Source organism: Trichoplusia ni, chromosome 4, assembly GCF_003590095.1.
Source record: "Trichoplusia ni isolate ovarian cell line Hi5 chromosome 4, tn1, whole genome shotgun sequence".
In the NCBI taxonomy this organism is placed as follows: domain Eukaryota; kingdom Metazoa; phylum Arthropoda; class Insecta; order Lepidoptera; family Noctuidae; genus Trichoplusia; species Trichoplusia ni.
This window is the reverse complement of record NC_039481.1, coordinates 15,091,051-15,111,984: the sequence shown is the minus strand read 5'-3', so window position 1 is coordinate 15,111,984 and position 20,934 is coordinate 15,091,051. Positions and strand designations below refer to the sequence as shown.

Below are 20,934 nucleotides of genomic sequence, written 5' to 3'. Positions count from 1 at the left end.
CAGTATCAAAGTATCAGTCTCGCTAAGTGCATCGACCGCACAAATTTTATCTTTTACGGCACATTTTGACGCTAAAGAGTTCCGGATTGAAATTTTAATCAGTTCCCGAACTTTTGCACTTGATGGCGCGTTTCTGGTACTTTAGTACCACTTGTGGACCTTTCATTTGGTACTAATTGACTAAAGTACCGTCACAATTCAGGTCGTGTTCGAATGGTAATTTAAGTAACGGATATAGTTGGGTAAGTAATGGATAAGTAACTTAACGCCAGAAACTTTAAAATAAGGGTTTGTTTTTTTTTGGTTTTGAGATTGTTGTGCCTTATTCGTTGTTTTTATTTTTCACTATGACTACGGAACCTGCAGTCTACCCTAGGTTTCCCTGAGTTATACCTGTATCTAGTTTTAATAGATACTGTTGGAGTAATTTTAAATAACGATATTTTTGCATTCCTAATAATGTTTTGTAGTACATGAATAGACAATTGTAATTTCCACTTTGAGAGTGAAACGCTTTCAAATAATATTAATCGTTCAAAAGAGTTTCGTATGATATCTTATTCGAAACTCTTTTGCATTTTGTAAGCAGTTGTTAGAATTTAAAACCCACTTTAGATTGGGGGAGGTTTAACACCACGCTAGTCACAATATTTGCAATCTAGGTTTCCTCACGCAGTTTTCCTTCACCATTAGTCAGTAGCATCTTAAAATATTAGGAAGTTACATACAAAATCAAAAAAAAATTTTTTTTCTTTGCTTGCGTCGGGATCGAACCTGTTCTTCATGCATAAAAATCCATGCATAAAATTGTAAGATCACCACTAACTCTTAACATATGTTAGAAAAAAATATTATTTGAAAATTTTGTTCCTAAGAATCATTAAGTAATTTCTATTAAAACTACACGTCAGCATAAACTCGACCTTTACACTCGTTCAAAAAGTCATTCAGTTTAAAAGAGGTTACAAAATCACAGCTATTGTGTGTTGCATCTGTATGGAGTTCATTCACACGGCACTTGTTAGAAATTGTCGAATTCGCGTTGATTCGACACATTGTGCCGGATTGTTTCACGAATGGCGATGTGTCACGATATTTTGTGGACTCATTGCCAATTGCAACAGTTTGAAGTTGATTTGATTTAATACTTAGTTTATGAAGGGGTTCGTTTTTGATTCGAAATAATTTAAGACCCGGTTTTTGAAGGAGCTAGTGGCTAAATTACAACTGCAAAAGTAGATCGATCACAGGTTAAGCTACTCTCGATACGGTACGTGGATGGGTGACCATCTATGTCATAACGAGTTAATTCATATTTCGGAAGGAACGTTGTTCTTTACTTACACATCTTTGCTAATCGTTACGGGTAGTCAGAAGACTGGTTGTCATAAAGTCATTAGTACAAATTTATATGGCAATGACGGGAGTTGGAATCACGTTTACAGCCCTAGATTTTAGTATGATTTGATAACTATTTCAGATCCGAATTGAGAAACTACACAAAGATAGAAATCGCAAATCAGTTTCGGGAGAATTATTCGTCTTAATATATATGTAATAAGTTCTGATAAGCTTTCCAAACTTTGACATTCTTAATACTTCAGCATTTAAGAGAAATCAAGGATTAGGAACAGTAAAATGCTAAGCCTAATAAACTAAAATGCTGCGTTTTGGGGCGCCACGCGCCAGGGAAAGTTAGGATCATGTAATAAATATCACGTTTAATTTTCCACGGTAAATTGGAAATTTAGAGCCTACTGCTCATCAACCTACGCAGAACCCGATGTAAGTCAGGCACGGGTAAGTTATTTGTAGGCGTTTGTTATCATGTAACAAGGTATACAACTGAAATGTCGCAGTAAAATATGTTATAACACAAATCTATATTAATATTATAAAGGGGTATAATTTGTGTTTGTTAGTTTTATTGTTCGGTTTTATCTTCGAAACTACTGATCTGATTGTCAGGAGTTTTGACACACAAATAGATGGCATTATAATTCCTGATTGCTTTTAATGTCAGAGTTAAATTTATGTATGCACGCAGCAGAAACGCATCTGATTAAACCTATAATATACATGAAATTCAGAGTTTAGGTTTAGGTTAGGTGTGTTTAGTTAGTTTATACATATTTCCCGTAGTCCGTAATTGTTTTCCTCTGCTAATTAAAACTTCATCATTATAACATGACGAATTTTTATTCCAAATTTCAAAAAAAAAACATAAAAAAAGAGAGAAGATCTAAAATATATTATACTCTTCTTGTTTACTTTACTTACACGCTTGCAACTTTTAAAGGTTTTTTTAAGAAAATCTGTGAACATCAAACATAACTTTAATTAAGGGCTAACAAGTAATTAAATCAAAACCTCTTTTGATAACTCCTAAGCACATAATTACCGACACTTCTAATTAGTTGGGATCAAAGTACGATGTATGGTACGTGTATGGACGGTGTTTGAAACGTGTGTGGTATTACTATTGTTCAAGTTCCACACAAAATATTAACTTTTGAGTTGTGAGCAATACGTAAAAAGTAGACATAAAAAGAAATTATGTTTAATGGTATACTGCGTAACGGTGGCTTAAGGTAAGTAATTAAACCAGGTTTTTTTTGTTTGAGAGATGCGTTTGCTTTGGCTGTACGTTTCAAGTAATAACCTTTAATATAAATATATATAAAATATTGAGGTACAGTCCCCTTGATAAGTATTTGTGACAAGAATGCTAGTTGGGTATCTTTATACACGAGATCTGTATGTTTGAGAAACCCCCGCGACACAAGGATAAAATTCATAACAGAGGGAGTCGTTTTTTTTTTAAGTAAACCTAATCACTACTAATATTATAAATGCAAAAGTAACTCTGTCTGTCGGTCTGTCTGTCTGTTACGCTTTCACGTGTAAACTACTGAACAGATCTTAATGAAATTTGGTACAGTGATAGAGTTGACCTTGAGAAAGAACATAGGATAGTTTTTATCCTGGACTTATGAAGAGTTTTCTTGGAAACGCGATATAACTGACCGAAGCCGCGAGCGAAAAGCTAGTCATAAATAATATTAGGACTGACTATGTCATTGTAATCTTTTCGCTTCTATACAAGATCAGAAATATAAAAATCCATGCTAACTTATTAAAATAAAGGCGCTATAATGAGTAAGTAACTTTTTTCGAGACAAAACACAGCACAGCAATATTTGTAGAGAGGAAATTATCTTAGAAAGAACAATCACAAAAAGAAATCCATAATTATTAGAGGATGTGGATAGGCCTGCAATTGAAACGCTTCCTCAGTAAAATAGAAAAGTTTTCTTAGGCTTTAGTCGCATTATAATATAAAATAAAACATTAAATATATGAGTTATATATTTATTACGTATATGTATATTAATGGAGCTGTGTCCCACATAGGCATTCTTTTTAACAAAAGTTCTCCGTGTTTCAATTAGCATCACTTTTTTTATCACTAACATAATGTTTAGTAAATCCTACGCCATTCCATCAGATGAAACCGTAATTCAATGGAATAAGCCGTTTCTAAGTTCATCGCTTACAAACGCACAAACTACCAGACACCCCAAACAGACAAAAAAAAAATTTTTGTCGATGTACAGATTTCACTTACGTATAAAATATTTTTTTGGTAGTCTGTGTGACAGAATAAACAGTTTCTTTCAAATACCCTAGTGCAGTCTTAATTTAAAATGACATGAACGATGGCGTTTTCGTATTAAGCTTACAAAGAATAGAATGTCATCATCTCACCGTCCGCATGTTTGCTTCAGCCCTTAGTATTGGAGTCGAACGGAGGAAGTCTTGAGTATTACAATATTTATTGTTGTTATTATTTAGTGCTATTAGCACAGCTTAGTCGTAATAACAATAATATTTATTGTAGCACAAATCAATTAGTGCGGAAAATGGGGCGTAGTTTCTCTAGTGATCCGTGGGAAAATATCGACTGGTTTTTATTTACAGTTATTTTTGTAAGCATTAATAAAATTATAAAGCTTTTTATAGGACCGATACTATTTTATACATAATTTTTGGCCGTTGTTTCCAGATATATAGTCACTAGACTAGTTTCGGACCCTGTCGAAGTCCGTAATCACGAACTGAGTAAGATAACTGACTGACAAATAATTATGAATCCGCCTAATGACAGCAACGATAGCTTTTTTGTAACAAAATTGCTCCCGTATTGAGGAATTTATCCCTGTGTAGCTGAAAGTCCCCCTTTGACAAACATTCTAATCATATGCACAAAGACACCCAGTATCGGTATCAGCACTTGGATCCTACAAATGCCGGGTACACTCAAACCACTCGGCTATCCGTACCATCAGTTTTCCAATAATGTCAACTCTACATTTCAGACAAAGTAAAAATTTGTTGTGTTTTTAAACTACTACAGAAAAGTCAATTTCTGAGGGCGTTTATACCTTATTTTACTGTGAGATCGAAGGCCTACACAATCAAGTTCTTGTCCAGACTATGGACAGTATAAAGAAGTACGCCCCCGACCACCCCCGCGACGCCTACAGTGGTGACACGATGCGATTGGGACCGTGCTCTAGGTGAATCACTCGTAAGGCGTCGGTCACTAACCAATATTCAACACTTTATTAAATGATGTAACGGTTTACTCGCGTATTTGTCGGGGTAGCCCCCGCGTCTGCTTATGATTAAGGACTCCGGTTGGGTCCGAAACTAGTCGAAATCATTTAATAATGAATCATGCTCATGATGGTTACTTTCAATATTCAATTCTCCATTGAGTAGATCCTTTAAATATTTAACTCTCCTCTTGATTTTCATAAATTCGATATTTACTCTTAATGTCCGTTTCAACAGACATTTTGATATTATTATGTTCATTTGCGATGTGCTTTGATGATTAAAACACTTAAATACTATCATTACGTTTTGCGTGAAAGACATATAATTACGCTATCGCTATAAACAATTTAGAAAAAATCGATAAATTCAGAAAAATAGACCTCAAATGATATTAAGTTTTAGGTTACTTCTTAAGTTTTTTAACAAGGAACAAACAGTTTGCTTTATAACCATGCATTAAATAATTACCTACTAACAAAACTAAAAGCGCAAATAAATCACAAAACAAAACAGAATCGCATTAGAAATATTTAGATTCTTATCCTCATTAAGATAACCATGACTGTTTATTAAAATACCATCTGAGCCCATTTTTGACTTTATAAAAAATGGTGATTCGCGGCTTCCGATTGGACAATGGCTGGCATAGAGCACGGCCATTTTATTTATGTAATTAAACATGTGCAGAGCCCGTGAAGTTAAGATCGTTCACCGCATTCACCTCAATTACAAGTAGGGTTTTATAGAGTAAGTTTTAAGACTGACTTTTATGGGTTTATTTCATGTTATTTTAAGTTTCAATCGTGGTTGCACTGACGTTTATAAATATGAAATTAATTGGGTGTAAAAGTTGACGTTGATTTACTATCTTGAATATTAATTTCTTTTCCTCTAAAATTCAGTTGTCGTTTTTATGTGTGCAGGTTATTTTTTATTTAATAAAAACAACTTACAAGCTTTTTGTCGTTCCGTTTTTGAAATCATAATATTATCTTTTAAAACCTGAAAAATTGACAATTCTAGAGTATTAATTCCATATGTAATCATCATAAAAATAATCCGAATTTTTAAAATTTAATAATACACACATTGCCAGTGCTGCCGGTGAAAATAATAATAATTACAAATAAAGTAGAGCATACTTTCCTGCGTTTCAGAACGATTGAATCATTATTATAGTTTATGCATCCGACGGTTACTGCGTCCTGCGCGTGCGCACACCGCTCTAAGGAGGTAGCGACGCTTGGACAATTGTGTTTTACAGTATTGATTTTAAAAGGAAATGTTTATTTGGACGGGAATTACCGCCCATTGATTTAATTAAAATTAAAATTGATATATAAAGCTTATGTTATATTGTGTGCCAGCTTTATATTTGCCAATATATATTATATTTGCCAAATTAATCTTTGGCAAATCTCACCAAATTGTAACATTGTATTGCAATGCTTTTGCTATTATAATCGTATCAAAATTCTCTGGCATTTTCTACAACATTGATTAGATCCGAAGACTTGATTCTGTCCCGATGTTTAGACCCTCTCAAAACTCAAACAGCTGATAAAAACACTCTATTCTACTAAAGTTTATACTCAAGTGAAAAAAAAGACCAATTGTCCTTTTAACCGTTTCTGTAGAGACTCCACGTTGCGTTCGGCGCGTGCGCAGGCAGCTGCGCGCGCAGATGTGCCCACGCGCATGCGAGCCGCCCGCGCATCGCGCCCGTAGGGAAGTCGCCAATAGCACCGCGGCTTATTGATAATAAAGCCTTTTATCACATTGAAATTATTCTCAGAAGTTTAAAACAGTAAATGTGTGAAACTTTAACTTATATGTAAGAAGAGTTTGTTGTCCACTTGGCACAAGGCAATATATTTGAATTTTCTTCGGCAACAATTTAAAATCTTTTTCACAGAATAAGAGAACATTTGAATGGGACTTCTGAATTAGTTTTGTGTGTATCGGATTATTGATATTACTAAGCCTTGTCCTATTTAACTGAACGCATAATGCAGTTAAGAGTAATTTATAGAGCCTTCTTTGTTAACATTTTCAATATATCGCGATTGTATTTGTTCATTATAAAGGGTTTCGGATAATGTCATTCGGGTAAACCTGGAATGTCAACGTTTATTTGATACTAATTTAATTATGTTTATCTGTTATATAAATTTTAGTTTGAGAACCAGAACCAGTCAAGTCTTGTAATTTAGCTTTCTAAGATTCTTTGAGACATATGTAGGTCTAATAATTATGGACTACAGTTATTGAGTATTAGCTTGTGTAATAAGGACTTTCATTGTCTTTGATTTTATTCTACTTATAGATCTACTTTTTTACGGACCTATGCGGTTAGTAAAATGCTGTTTTTCATCTCTTTAAGTATAATTGTCACTTTCAAAAAATACTTTAAAATACTAGACTCGTTATAAAATATTAGAATTAGCTACGTAAGTTATTAGAATTTTTTGCTTTGCCATTACTACATAAACATACGAGTATCCCATCTGCCGTATAAATATGTACTTAATACTGGTATACCTTGTTTTACGCGTACTATTTAAGGCTGGCATTTGTTTCTGCGCGCGCGCAACGGGGGCAGCTGTGTGATTCCTGGAGGAACATTTGCCCAACGCCCCCTCCTACCCCACCCGCCTGTGCCTTCCTTATAGCTCGCAAGGTGTTGCTAGGTATGTGGAACAGGGTCCCGCATGATAAAAATTAAAGCTTTATTCTCTTTTTAAAGTTATTAAAAATTAAGTCTACTGCTTGTCGGGCGAATTAAGGGAGAATGTAGAGCTGCGAATTAAGGGAGAATGAAATAAAAACGCATATTCATAATTGAGAATAAAATTAAATAGTTAAAGATACTGATATTACAAAAATACAGACCAATTTTCTGGAAATTTCAGGCTATAAATTTATTATTTTTAGAAAGAAAGTTAAGGCCATTACTTTTAAATTAAAAAAAAAAATTTGGCAGAGATACTGAGAACTGTTTTTAAACATGAGTGATAGCAATACATTTTCAGAACACCTTTTATACAGAATTCGTGAGTAATATTTCAAAATGATTATCTATGGCTGTCAATAGTCATTGACATTACAGACGCCGTATGTGACAGTTATCAGAAAAAGCTATTACATTGTGCGACTCTAATTAATGCGATAAAACCTCTTTACATCCAACTTTGTAAATAAACGGTTTGAGGAACGATTATATTACCAAACTGGGTGGAAAGAAAGACAGTTTTGACGTAATAAAATGGTTTTATTAGCGAAATATTTCTAGAGAGAATTTATGGGTTTTTAAAAAGGGGTGGTTTCTTTGTAACATGTGTATGAAATGTATGTTGCTGGGTTTTTTATTCGTTTGATATAGTAGCATGGAGTATGGTGTTTATTAAAATTAATTACAATTTCTTTTAGGCTACAGTATATGTATATTAGTAAGTATTTGTATGTAGTTTCAGCCCTTTATGTGAGTTATATAACAACGATAAAAATATTATATTTAACTAAAAAAGATTTAAAAAACCAAGAAATTGAAATACTTATTAGTTTATTTTATCAATATACATGTAAATAATATACGGTTTATTTAGATTTTTGTTTGTTATGGTTACAAAATCTCTATTTTTATTATAATTTTAAAGAAGAGCTGGAATAAAACTTGATAGAGTTGAGTTCTCACGGATGCAGTCTAAGACAAAAGACTATCACCCCTAGTTGTTCTGCAGCAGGATGGGGACCAGTTCCAGTCTAACCAGATGGAGAATGTGGACTGATTTAAATGACGGACAAAGGTATTATATAGAGTGGAAGCAAATTATAGCTGGTCCTTTTAGGAATAAAAGCCTGTAGCATTTAAACTGCAATATTTATTGAAGTAAAATCTTGTTGGTGCTATCAAAACTACCTTTTGGGGCCGTGTGAAATATAGAGATAATATTTTTTTACTTATTAAACATGTTTAGGAGGTTAGTGAAAAACAATTGCTTGCAATCGTCAATTTAATTAATTACTAAGCAGTCTATTCGACATAATACAATAAAATAAACTTACACTAATTAAATTAAAAAAGAAATCAGTAAACATTGTCAACATCATCGCTATTAGAAATCATTAAAACTTTCTATACGTATCACAGTTAAGTTTCATATAAAGCGTAGACGACAATACATACAATTGACATTTTCGCACACTTTGACGCACGCACGGTTTCCCAATACGACAGCGGATTGTGGCGGAGCGTCGCGTCAGTTCCCACGGACATGGCACGACGGTATGATCGATAACAAAAGTTTTGATAATTTAGAAGACCCTTTTTATAATGAGGGGGGATCTTCATGAATTTCGGGGGAGGAAGGGGGTAGTGTCAGACTCTAATTGACTAAATCTGAATCTCCGTGTTACTTCTCCCGCGCTTGGTCAATGTATTGCTGTTTATCACGCACATAACAAAGAAAATCGGCCCTCTTCTTCTCTCCTAAATTTTTGCGTGCCGAACAGGGTCCATATTGAACTTTGGTTTTTTTATTACCATCTCTGTAGCATATGGAATGCAATAAACAATTGAGTATTGTGTGCTGAAAATTTTGGGGACTCTTGAATTACAATTTTTTTTAAACATTTGCAGTAAAATTGGCAAGTCGCAATTTCATTGTAATTGTAGAAGATAGTCTCTACTTTTTACCGTGCAGTGCGCTTTCTTACTTCCACATCTGCAATTTGTAGAGAATAATAGTATTTCGTAAGATATCCATGTCCTAGTCCGTCTACTAAGTTAGTGAATTTCATTGTATTCAGAAGTCTAGGAAATTTGACAGTATTTTAGATTTTTGTTGCTCATAGTACCGTGTTCATGATCACTTACATTTGTCTATGTGTTTACTTACTGGGTTTCGTGTCGTGAACGATTTTCAGTATGTTTGTCTTAATAGACTGTATTGTTTGAAAAGTTAAAGGTTGTTCTATTTTCGTGTTTTTTGGACTCAAAAAGAGGAGAACCATAATTTCAAACGATTTGCAAATAACGTTCTTGTTTGTTTTCTTCCGTGTCTGACATTTATTTGTCATATTTGAGGCAATCTTATTTTGAGATCAGATTCCTAGATACGGCTGAATCCCATATCTTATATTGAGTTATTGCCTACCTGGCTTCTGTAACCTTACTACCACTGAACAGTTTTGTTCAATGTATGAATATTTATTACTTGCCATTTGCTAGCTTCGCTAAACTCAAAAATACAAGAAAGAATAGCCTAAAATTTAATTAAATGAAGACCTTGTTATTTCGTCGATTAGAATTTTTGTAAATGCACTTATACGTCTATTCTGATTTTCGTATTTATTGTCACATGATACATACAGTTGCTGCACATTTATAAATAGAGGCAGATAATAGCAAAAACTACTTGTATACTAACTAACCTTTGGATATTTCCGTGAATACCCACCGAATGGTGACACATACTCTGAATCACCTCGTTATCACACCACCGCGAATGTCCATTAATGATAAATAACTGTATATAGCTATACGGGTTACAGGGGGGATCTGCATAATCTGGTCTCAGTCGAAAATATAAGCTGACTCGCAATTGATCGGTTATTCTAAATTATGTGAACTAGTGATCTAGCCAGGAGTGTTTGGAAAACCTGGATTACTTTAGAGCTAGTAGGAGTCTCTCCGTTTTACTCGGTTTTCATATCGTAGTCATGACTCTATGGTCCATTTTGCTAGGGATGCCACAGATTAAGATAATTTTGCCACATGTATGTCTCCCCAAGTTGATCATAATTGATAATTTATGATCAATTTGTTCATAGGCTCTACAAAGTTTTGCTTCTAATTAAGCTCCTTATACTTATAAACAATACGATAAATTATGAATCGATCGCTATTGTAAGTGACTATTTACTACGTAGGATGTTGGCCGAAAATTAATAAAGAATCAAAATCACGTGGCCTTTATTTTCAAAAGAAGTTTATTAACCTTTTATTAACTTGTCAAGGATATGTTTTTTTATATATTTAGTACGTTTTATTTCCTTTTTGTTGTCTCTCAGTGCCTGTACCACCAGCCATTGAAACAAAATACTTGGTCTTGTGGGAGTGAGATGCAGCTACGCGCAGTGTCAGCTATCTCGCTTCCAAAACGGGATCAATCCCAGGGCACATATTAAGCTCGCAGGAGGCTGCGAGTACTTTTTGTTCCCCCGGACGAGCCACATCCTGCCCGGTTCATTGATATCAGAGTATATTGTGGTACCGAGAGAAAAACTAGACGAGTTGTATGCGGATATGCGCGTAAGGATAGGAAATTGGTTTTGAATGAGTATGCAGAGGTATTGAGTGCAAAAAGGTTTATAGGAAAGCCATGAATGAGATCTGCATGTGATTTAGACGTTAATTACTACTAGCTTCATATTAGAAACATGGTTTTCTGCAACGTTATTAAACTTATTCGTTTTTCTGCTACGGTTTTATGTTGACAAAGTTATGAAGAGTTTTTTGAAGATAGTTGAAAATTAGCAGAACTTTAAATGTTCAAATCTTCTCGAAAAATAGTGGATTAATTGTCTGATAGGTGAACTAAAAGCAAAATAAATAATTTAGCTGCTCCTAGTTTTTACTGGTTGGTAAAAAGCCACAAATGAATATATCGATATTATAATAATTTTCTTAAAACTCCAGTACCTAAATAAAAAGTGAGTAAAATTCAGCGTTCCGTGGCCGTTATCAGCAGGTGCCGTGACGTATCGCGCTATCGAGAGCCGCGCACCTCATGTGTTTATCGCTCCAACACGACTAAGTGAATTCGATGTAAATCCTACCAGCCAGTACATTCCGTCTGATAAACTCCAACTGTGACTAAATATTTACTTATAAATGCTTTGTTTTAGCCGTGTTTGTTTGCTCGCTCTATGGGCCGTTAAATTTGCTGTCACTTGGGACTTAACGGAGTGTGAAGAGTGCGTTGATGCACACTTGTCTTCTGAACGCGATTTAAGAAAGATTAAGACTGATTGAAAGATGTAGGCTGCTGTATAGACTTATTTCTTCACTCATCAAAATGTTAGAGAGAAAACACTACATGTTCCGCTTCAAGACCCAAATTTTCTCCCGCCTTTCCTTATACAAATACCTCCCACAATTATGAGCATTTCACTTCGCTTAAGTATGCATTAGTTTGAGAAAACACAAGCTTGGCCTGCTTTGGCAAAGTTGTTGTTCTCAAAATATAAATAAAGAAGTTTGGAGTCGATTAGGGATAAGTGGGACATGTGTCGTAATAATGAGACAAAATTGTTGAGGTCACATACTTCCACGCAGTGTCAATGCAAAAACGGAAAGATGATGAGACTTTAATGACCGCCTACTCTGTACTTCTATTTGGATCACAAGGAATTTATGCAGGTTTGATTTAAAATCTAAAAGCGGTCCATAGCAAAGAATATAGTGCCCATTGAAAAGGTTGTCGATATGACATTGTTCAACGTTGATGCGGACGAAATCACGAAAAGATTTGATTACAGCACCATTGGACAATCCGCTATCATATCAGCTACAAATACAATAGATAAGAATGAATAACGGGCGGCGTCCACCGGCGGCCGTTTACAAATAACACAGGAACCGATTTGTAAATAAATTAAACGTAACCAAATCACTGTTATGAACAAAACGGACGATGAAACCGGCCTCGGATGTCCACCCGGTGTAAAACCATTGTTTGTGTTTACAAGTACCTCGACAATCAGTTGAGCAATCATTCTTTCCGATTGAGCAAATTCAGCAGGTGACAGAGCGTTGTCGCCTCGTGTGTCAGTAATTTCTTTGTGTTCCACTTCGACGTTTATTTCATTTACATTTTTTACGTCATCGGTAAATTGAGTCGGTTCAGTTAGGAAAACAACAAGCGTGTACGATTGGGCGATCGTAAATCATCGTGCTGATCGACGGGGGCTGGGATCAGCGCGCGAGTCAGGTGTCGCTAGTAAACAGTCGCAGGGTTGTCCGCTCAGGGGCCGGGGCTCGCCGACCCTCGTCGGTATATGGAGCGGACCAGTGGCGCGAACATTCGCGGCACGTCCTTTGTTGGCCGTTTTGTTTTGGAGTACCATCCGGTTCCTGGTGGTGGGGCGGAGGGGGACAGGTGGGCGCAGGTAGCGCGCGCGGCGGCAGTCAGTCCACTTCGGCGCGTCGGGCTGCGCGAGCGCCTCGCCCGTTCATAAATACTATCTAATATGGAAATGGCCAGTCATTCCGCGACAGGTGCGCGCCCGCGGCGTTCGTGCACGTGTGCTGTTAGTGAGTGCGCCGGCGCTGCCACCGCACCACCGCTTCATGACCGACGGTAAGTTTTCCACACTATCTCCGTGAAAAATCCACGCGTTCTTTGAAACTGGCTACCGCTTTTTGTCGTTTCTATAATAACAGCGTCGACTGCTCACGCGCATCTGCCGTTCCGTTTCGGTGCAGCTGTTGACCGATGAATAGGTAGGTATAATATTTTTTATTCTACGACGGTGTGCTGACGTTTAGTTGAATGAGCGCGCCCTTCCAGCGGACTCTAAGGGTTCTATAACACAATTTAGTGGAGTGTAAAAGCCGGGCGCGTTCACACGGTCGCAGCGTTTCGCGTGTTTCTGTTACCTGAGTAAATATTGGTTCGATAACGTCCGCGAGTGCGTGCGTGTACACTACTGTTATCGATTCCACACATGCGTCACTTCGATGGTTATCTTTGGCGGATCTGGGTCATTGTTCTTTTGTATTTCGTTCACTGTTGTTTCATAATGTCGCACTCGAAGGCTTCTCCTTCTCTAAGGTCTTAGAAAAGTTAAAACTGAAATTTTCATCCGACAGTTATAAGCCGTTACTAAGCAAAGTACCGAAAGAACAATCTTTGTTTCATTTGTTTAAAGTTTTAAATTGTTTTGTCATTGTTGCTAGCCATACAGCAAAAAGTAACAAAAACTTGGATACTTGAACGAACGAGCAAAAACCTATTTGTCAAGTGTCGCAACACAACCGGTAAGAAACACAATTAAGTAAAATATTTGTATGTACAGCCACATTCACTAGACAAAGTTTACGTAATGGAAAATATTCTTATGGAGACGCATAAAACCTCAAAAATAGATAGTCTCAAAACGTTGGGGACCGTTTGAGGTGTTAAAATTCGGTTTTGAATCGTAGCAAATCGATTACTGTCGTGTACAGGAACGAATCACCAAAATAACCCGAAGTAAATGGGAGGTAACCATGGCAACGGTAGAGTGGGCGGCTTCACTCTTATCGATGTAGATTTTAATAAAGCTTTATGGGAATAAAACGAACTTTCAAATACGATTAAGGAAACGACTTGTGAGGTTTCTTGGCTTACAACGCTGGAGTTCATTGGATGTTCCGTTATACAATAATACTTATTATTTGCATCAAAATCTTCGAAATTAAATTCTACCGTTTCAATTGAGTACCGACCATACAGGACGATATATCATATAAGGTAAATTTTGCTTTTCCAAACCTATTACATATTCCAAAAAATACGCCGAAACTAATCTCTGTTAATATAAACTGCTGTCAATCCGGGTTTTTAAAGGAAAGTACCAAAAGGGTAACCTAGCGAATACCAGTTAAGCATAAACTTCACATAACATAGTTACAGCAGGGTTACTTAAACAAACTAATTACATTTTGTCTAGACACGTCATGTTTGTTTTCCGTTCTGTTACTTAATGCTCTGAACGTTCGACCTTGCAGGCGAGGAATCTTTGACCCGATGGGTTTCCAATGCCAAGGTCATTGGCTCATCTCAAAATTTTGCAAAATGTTAAACTCGAATACAAATGATAAATATTAGGTTGATTTCATATGTAGCTATGTTAATCACCCGATTTTATGATAATGTTCCAATAGAATTTGTGTTTATGACTGAAAATTAGCTTCATCGATACTATATTTGATTATTTTTATATCTCATTTAGATTTGGACTTAAAGTTAGATGAAATTAATTAAGAAGATTGGGATCTGTTAATTTTGTTTATAAGTTTTCCTTAAGCCTTAAAACGCAATGTCATTCGCCTGTTGTTCAACAAACAGTTGATTATCTACGGCTCAGCATTCAGTATTGAAATAACTTTTAAAATGTTCTAGAACCTATCTCGTCTATAGGCTCTGTAAAATCTATTTCGGTTCTTAACTGACCAACTGAAAACACCAAGTCATGTCACAACTCAGTCAATTTACTTCAACCGCGACTTTTTACCGAAAAATAATGAGAAATTCATAAAAAATTGTAGCCAATAGGAGCATGAGTTTAATAGAACTGGCCAATCGTCGGCAAGTCGGCTTCGGAATCCGAGACGAGATTTCTAATCGGCGGGCGTCACGCGCGGACTCCTCCGCCCGGAACGAATTGTCCGGAGATAACCATCCAACTGTGTTGCCACATCTAATTGGAAGAAAACAACGCCGAAATCAGATCATGAATTAAGTACTGAACGTAGAGAATATATGTTTACGTTCGAGGATTAATAACTTTGTGATCGTAGCCGCGCTCGAAATTCAAAGTTCTGTTCTGTTTTTGAATTGAAATCATTGTAGAGACAAATGACTTTTAAATTGTTTTTCTTAGTGTAAAAAGTGTTTTTTTTATATCAAGCTCAATGAACATAATGTCCCTATACGTTTTAATCAGTATTTAGAATCTAGATAGATTAACAAAAGGAAGCCCCTTTTCCTTAACAGCTCTTATCAAAATGATGACTGATAATGTAGATACCTACAATAACAATGTTTGCCATTCGTTTAAGAAGATATTATTATGTAGATTGAAAATAGCATGATTGAAGGAATTTCGTACATTTGGTAGGATTCAAAGCATAAGGAGTAAAAAATGTTCGTTACCTAATGCCGAATGTGCCATGTTTAGTGATGACGTCAACTTGCTTATTAATTAAAACACGGCCAGTTGCCACTCCTTAACGCTTAAGGGCTATTAAACAGACAAAAAAGGTGATTATTATTATATAACCTGTAATGGAGCATTTGTCATTAGTGATAATATACCTCAAGCATAACTAGACCAAAATCCTCAAAAACTGCAAATTGAGGAAACAAATGTTCTAAAATTTAATATAAAAACCGGCCAAGTGCGAGTCAGACTCGCGCACCGAGGGTTCCGTAAAACCTGAAAGGTTTACAAAGTTCGTTCATTTATTAAAACCGGCCAAGTGCGAGTCGGACTCGCGATTGCTGTTTCTTTTAATTGCGTTGACATAGAAGTTTGATTTTGTTACAGCTTAAAGGTATTATAGACCTGAGTATTAGGTATGAATTTCAATTTAATACCTCTACGCGTTTATGAGGAAATAGGTAGTAAGTTTAAAATTATTAAAAAAAAAATTATTATGTGATGTAACTAAAAATTTAAGGTTTTCGGTATTTTTCCTTTATGTGTGCTATAAAACGTTGCTTCGTGCCAAATTTCAAGATTCTAGGTCGACTGGAAGTACCCTTTAGGTTTTGATTCCCTTGCGAGTACTTGCGAGTTTCAAAATATGCAGCTTAAATTGCTGTTTCTTTTGATTGCGTTGACATAGAAGTTTGATTTTGTTACAGCTTAAAGGTATTATAGACCTGAGTATTTGGTATGAATTTCAATTTAATACCTCTACGCGTTTATGAGGAAATAGGTAGTAAGTTTAAAATTATTAAAAAAAAATATATTATGTGATGTAACTAAAAATTTATGGTTTTTGTAATTTTTCCTTTATCTATGGTATAAGACGTTGCTTCGTACCAAATTTCAAGATTCTGAGTTCACGGGAAGCACCCTGTAGGTTTTGATTCCCTTGCAAGTGTCGAAAATTTGCGGCATAAACGGCTGTATCTTTTGATTGCGTTGCCTTAGAAGTTTGATTTTTTCACAGCTTCAAGGGACAGTAGACCTGAGTAATTGATATAAATTTCAGCTTCATACCTCCACGCGTTCCCGAGAAAAAGGGTCTTGACAGACGGACGGACGGACGGACGGACAGACGGACGGACAGACGGACAACAAAGTGATCCTATAAGGGTTCCGTTTTTTCCTTTTGAGGTACGGAACCCTAAAAATGTCGTAGAATAAGATGAGGTAAGAAATAATGGAACAGTTTATTTGAAATATGGCAACCCAGATACAAAAACGTTCTTAGGTTTGCGACAAATGGAGGCGTGAGATGACGAAGCGCGATGACTTGACGATCTTGCTGCGGCTTGGTCGAGCCAGTATACATCGATGATAACGTACCTTGTACTAACAGAGGTTTTACGAATCACACCGTGTAAATAGGAACAACTTGGGGATACATAAATAGCCGAAACATTGATAGCAAGAAAAAATCAAACACATCACCTATCTAAAGGTTCCTTGCAAGAAAGATGATAGAACAATAATTACGTTAAACATGGCGGTCCAAGACACTCACTATAGACGCGTTCCGTTCACATAACCTTCCCACAAGACTAATGCGGCTCCAAGATCATTGTCAGAACCATAATGCCTCCAACCACATCAATGATACACGTTAACAAAAAAACGCCAATTAGAACAATACAATTGAATAAAACTTCGCTCTTAAAGAGAACGATTAGATGTTTTTTTCTCGACACGCATTAAATAGTCATTAGCTTCAGATTCGGAACTATTAATTAATTCTATCTGCGGCAGATTCGCGCCACCATCGAGATTCAGTTCGCATCGTAGCTAGAAATATGACGAATCTAGACTGTTCGTTGAGAAGCCGGAGCATGAAATTGTGTGCACGAGGCGTATCGGCAATTTGCGTCAGTTTTTTTATCACAGTCACGACAGGCCGGATTCCTCATGGAGCGGCCAATCGCCGGCTAGAGACGGTGTAATTGGGAGAAACTACTCGGCCACCACAAATGCTTGAGATTCGTTCTCGACCAGTCGGCGCAGACCTCTGAAGCATCATCTGTGTGCGTCTTCGGCGACTTAATCCGAGCATCTTCGGGAGACGTGGAGGGTCACATTTAGTTTGTTGCTCCATAATGACATGCTCGTTGTTCGGCCTGTTGCAACACACAGTGTAACTGTTTCGGCCCTTTTGTCTGACCCATGATTGTTTGAGCGCTGGCCGATATTTCCTTAGCGGATATTGCTTATGCCACTTTCACGGGTAATAATTATATTTTTGATAGAGGTATATTCAGACACGCGTATTGTTGGGTTGTCCATGTTCAAGTTTGTTCAATCATTTATATCTCATCATCTATAATGACGGCAATTGTAGTTATTGACTACGAAAGTAGGTACGTGTGAAATGTCTTTTTATTTGTATAACAGTAGCCAAGTGCACTTAAAAACTTAATGTAGAGCGCTTCTTCGACTATTGCAGCTCTAAAAGCGTATAAGTTGATATTCGATTGAAATAAATAGCAACCTTATTTGAAAAGAGGTCTTACACTATGAGTATTTTGTGTTGTATAAAAAATATGGTAAGAAATTCTTGTCAGTGGAAGTACCATCGATTTTATCATGATAAATTTATGATGAGGAAAAAAACTGCTTTGCCACGACCACGCCTTACCGACAATAACTTTAAATTTAATAACATTATAAATATTTTGTAAACGTTGTAACCGGCAGAAAAAATCAACAACAAAAAAACTGTTAAATTCTTTCTATTTTTAAATGTAGCGCCAAAATGACAGCTATTATAATAAAAAAATAAATGTTCGATTTAACAACACTTAAAATTATAAGGAAATTATAAACGTTGGAGTAAAATGCATGGCCTCTGATTTCTTTTTTATTAATTAATTAATATCGTTAAACGATCTTAGTCCGGACGTTGCTAGCTTTCTAATCACGCGAACAATGAAACGGCCGCTTAGCCCGCTATATTTTATTTTACAGCAGACTGAACGTAACAAAGTGGAACGCTAGTCGTAAACGTTCGCAATGAAATTAATTAGAAATCCTCGAAACTGCTATTATTTTTACTAAAGTATTTTTTTTTGTTTTCGTCACGATTGTTAGCGGAATTTGTATTTAGTTTGAGTTAGCACTATACACTTAACACGATTGTAAAGAACGCAATCATTTTGTGAATACTCAGTTAAACATTTTTGCACGGCGAAATTATGATGTAAGGGACTGACACAACAGTTTCTAAGATGTTATCACCACCTATCCATTTTTATGTAAATAAAAAGGAAATAGCAAAAGTCTTTGAATGCCTACTTTAATACAACAATTCATAAATTTAAAATTCCGGTATATTATTTTCTCGGAGCTAATTGAATAATAATCAAGTTCTAACACTTCGCGACATATTTATTACTCTTTAAAAACAAATTACTTTATCCATAAAAATTCAATAATGGAACCTATAAATAAATCTTCGTAATACAATTTAATTTGGGAAACAAATATTTGTCCAAAGACAAGTTTCGAACGTGTTAATTTTAAATCGAGAAGTTGGCTGAATGTTTAAACGTTTCTATTAGTTTACCTATAATTTATTTCTTGGCTGATGATATATCACAACAGTAGGTTTTACTGTTGAAACGGATACTATTAATCTAATGAAACTATTTGCTATTTGTTTGATTAAAGTTAATTAAAATGAATGTTATCTTATCGGCAGTTTACTGCGGAAGGATAAATTGTTTAGTTTCAAATACCAAGGTTCCTTTTTTAAACTGATAGTATCGATAAATAAATATATTTATAGGTAAGTATTCGACCTTTTTATAGAATCAAAAGTACCCTATAAGTAGTTCAGTTTTCTTTAAAAAATAGCTTCTCTAATTATTATTAATTTTACCTAGAAAACTAAATAAATAAATAATACTTAATCGAATTGATATCTGTTTAAAATATAATATGACAACTCTTTACAATTTCTTGTAAGAAATAATTGATAAGATTTTTCGATGTTTGATAAGGAATTAATTATCACATTACCACTCTTGTCAAAACACGATTATCGTGGAGGAAACGAGGGATTGCATTCTACATTTCCTCTTTTACTATGGATGTTCCATTCCAGAAGATTAAAGTATAGATCATGAAATGGATATTCGGTTACCATAAAACCGATCGTAAAGTACACAAAATCATTTTACGACACCAAAAGATGTCTCCCATGTGAACTTAACTCGCAATAATAATAATACATCATAAATCCAGCTTTTTAAATGTACATTTCATTGCAATATCTTTAATAAACATGTAATGTCGTCGACAACTTCTAAATTGGTAGTTTTAGTGTTTCTGCGAAGCGCGGCAAAGGACCGCTGTGCCGCCAACATGCCTAATAGAGTCGTAAAATTTGCCACGGCCGTGTTAACTTGTTTCATTATCGGTTAGTTTGTATGTATCGCTACCCTGCAGGGTAAATGGAACAATTGCTACCAATGGCCTTTTAGCCCGCTCGGTATGCGAGCTCATTCAGCTGCTTTTTAGATAATCGAGAGCATGCTGTGTTTGAAGTAAAAAGATAATGATGCCGACATTCAAGTTCTGACCTGTATTAATAGAAACTTAGCGTAAAGAAAAAACTATTAAATTTGTGTGAATATAAGTACTTACATAATTTTATGTCAAATAATAATAGCATTACATTGTAATAAAACCTTTTGAAAACTTACATTAGGTGTTGATACAATACGGCTTATTCTCAAACTTTAACAAGGGGTGTGTACGTTAAATAACCAAAAAAATTAATTTACAAAAAAAAGGTATTAAAATGTCACAATAAATACTAAAATATAACCCGCAAAATAAGGCATCTTAATTTAAAAAGCTGTCAAAATTGACAGCTGTCATTACACAATATTTATTTAATGGCCGCAGGCCGGCGGGTGTTTGCATGTTGGTGACCTGCACTGGCCGCAAGTAATGAATGCGTAGGACGGAACGCACCGGCCACTAATTACGTGGCTATCAGATAGTGTTTACTGCACTCTGGTTAGAGCCGTGGGTAGCGGCTAACACAGCACAAGAAAACATAAATACGTCAAATGCATCGATTGTATCAGCTAACTGAACTGAGGTTGTTCCATTCATTCAATCGCCGCTCTAACTTTATGGGCGTGTATTTGTTTTAGTTTTGGTATTGGTATTTAAGGAAATGTTTGCCTTCGTACTTTATTTGATTATAGAGTTTACTCAACGCATTTTGGGTGACTGGCCATAAATATTTCAAATAAAAAAAATGTTTCGCATTACGAAAATATGTTTGAGTTTTGAATAAACGAAGCTGTCAAAAAAAGTCAACTATAT

The 20,934-nt window shown here is 35.6% G+C and overlaps 1 long non-coding RNA gene across 2 annotated transcripts in view; it reads left to right on the top strand.

Annotated features, from left to right (window-relative positions):
- Window positions 1-10,151: 10,151 nt before the first annotated feature.
- Window positions 10,152-20,934, top strand: part of LOC113493166 — a 32,994-nt gene continuing 22,211 nt past the window's right edge. For both annotated transcript variants that reach the window (XR_003400549.1, XR_003400548.1), the window contains exon 1: window positions 10,152-12,986. This is a non-coding gene — a long non-coding RNA (uncharacterized LOC113493166). The remainder of the gene's footprint in view (window positions 12,987-20,934) is intronic.